The sequence below is a fragment of the Seriola lalandi genome, unplaced genomic scaffold (genome assembly GCF_002814215.2).
Source record: "Seriola lalandi dorsalis isolate HSWRI2012SDOR001 ecotype SW California unplaced genomic scaffold, Sedor1 jcf7180002001663, whole genome shotgun sequence".
In the NCBI taxonomy this organism is placed as follows: domain Eukaryota; kingdom Metazoa; phylum Chordata; class Actinopteri; order Carangiformes; family Carangidae; genus Seriola; species Seriola lalandi.
The window spans coordinates 1-1,748 of NW_019472321.1; the positions used below are offsets into that span (position 1 = coordinate 1).

At 39.5% G+C, this 1,748-nt stretch overlaps 1 long non-coding RNA gene across 1 annotated transcript; it reads left to right on the forward strand.

Annotated features, from left to right (window-relative positions):
- The first annotated feature begins 928 nt into the window (after positions 1 to 928).
- LOC111664654 (uncharacterized) lies at positions 929 to 1,721 on the forward strand. The gene is made up of 3 exons (XR_002761446.2): positions 929 to 1,326; positions 1,433 to 1,547; positions 1,663 to 1,721. It is a non-coding gene; the product is annotated as an uncharacterized LOC111664654 (long non-coding RNA).
- Positions 1,722 to 1,748: the final 27 nt, after the last annotated feature.

Below are 1,748 nucleotides of genomic sequence, written 5' to 3' on the forward strand. Positions count from 1 at the left end.
ATGGCTCGGATTAAGACTGAACGTGAGTGTGTTGATGGGAACTTAACACACACACCAGCTCAGAGGTTTTATCCTGGTCGGGATGGGCTGCTATTTATTTCTCCAAAAAAGGCTTAAAGTAACTGCTGAAAGACTGTGTGTTCCAGTGCACAAGGAGCCTCTCTGCTTGCATCTCTGACGTTATAACCGACAGGCTGATGGTTATGACAATATGATGACTTCATAAAACAGCTGGATTTTTAAGGCCAATACTGACACTGACATTTGGGAATTTAAAAAAAAAATCCATGACCAGTCTATCAGCCAAGAGTTTTGTTTTATAACTGAAATTTTTTGGTACTTACTGATATCGATATATATATCTGCAATATGCTAATATTTATTCATCTACTAGCTCTTTACTTCAGGTGCACTTCCTCAGAGCCGCAGACTAAAGTAATGTATTTTGTCCAGTAAACCAGGACTTCTATAATTACTTAACTGTGACATCATAGGAGATTGATATGTTGTCCAAACTCTGTTTAGCAAATGTATCAGCATGTGATAATCCTCCCATAAAATCAACCAAAATATATCTGCACCCAGCCTGGCACAGACCTCGGCCCCCTGCTTTTTTCCCTCTCAGCAGGTCTATTTCAAGTGATTTCAAGCAGTGGAACAAGTATTAAGATGCTGTAGTTAAGTAAAAGTACCAGTGCCACAGTGTGAAAGTGCTCAAGTACTTAGCAAAAGTACAAGTAGTCATTATGCAGGCAGAAGGGCCTGTGCCAGAGTTATATCATTACATTATTATATTACAGGATTATAATTACTGATTTAACATATAAGCCGCATTTTAATGTAATATCTGGTTGAATGGGGATAATATAAACCCTCTATAGTTTTACTTAGTTAAATATACATAATCCCATGCAATTATATACATAATTAAACATGCTCGTTATAGGTTTCTTTCAGCTAATTAATCAGAAACAATAGCTGTTAAATATGTGTAGTGAATTAAAAAGTACAATATTTCCCTCTGAGGTGTAGTGAGGTAAAGGTATAAAGTAGCATAAAATAGAAATACTCACGTGAAGAAGAAGAACCTGAAATTTTACTTGAGTAAATGTACTTAGTTACATTCCACCACTGTGGAATTAAAACTGCAGCCTCAGCTCTTTCCATCAAACTTGTCTGATAATGCTGTGCTCTGTCTCCCTCTCCAGGGCAGCTTGGACAACATCAGCATCATCATTGTCTGCTTCCCCGGCGCCCCCCGGGTGTCACAAGAGGCACTGCAGCAGGAGGCGGAGCTGGAGCAACAGATTGATGTGAAAGTGGAAGGTGAGTTGATTTAAGACTTAAATCCCACACGACAACACACTGATCTTTGGGTAAATGTCATCTCCCTAATTTATTACCACATTTTTTTGACTGCCTCCCCTAACAGAAATTATCCAGATGATGAGGACCCGAGATGAGGACCCTGACCTTCTTTATGTGATCAAATTCCTGGCTGCAGAAGAGATGCCAGGACTTCCACCAGGAGGAGGCATCACCAGCAAGTGAGTCTGAACAATTAACCCCCAAAATACACCGATATGTTTACGGTGGAATCAGTTTTGTGGAATCAAAATAGAAATCTTTTTTAATGTGCTACCACTGTTTCTCTCTTTGCAGGCGAGACTGCATCATCTCTGCATATCAGAAACATGTTATGGCTCCTAGAAGTCAGGAACCTATGGTAAGACACATGAGACACATTT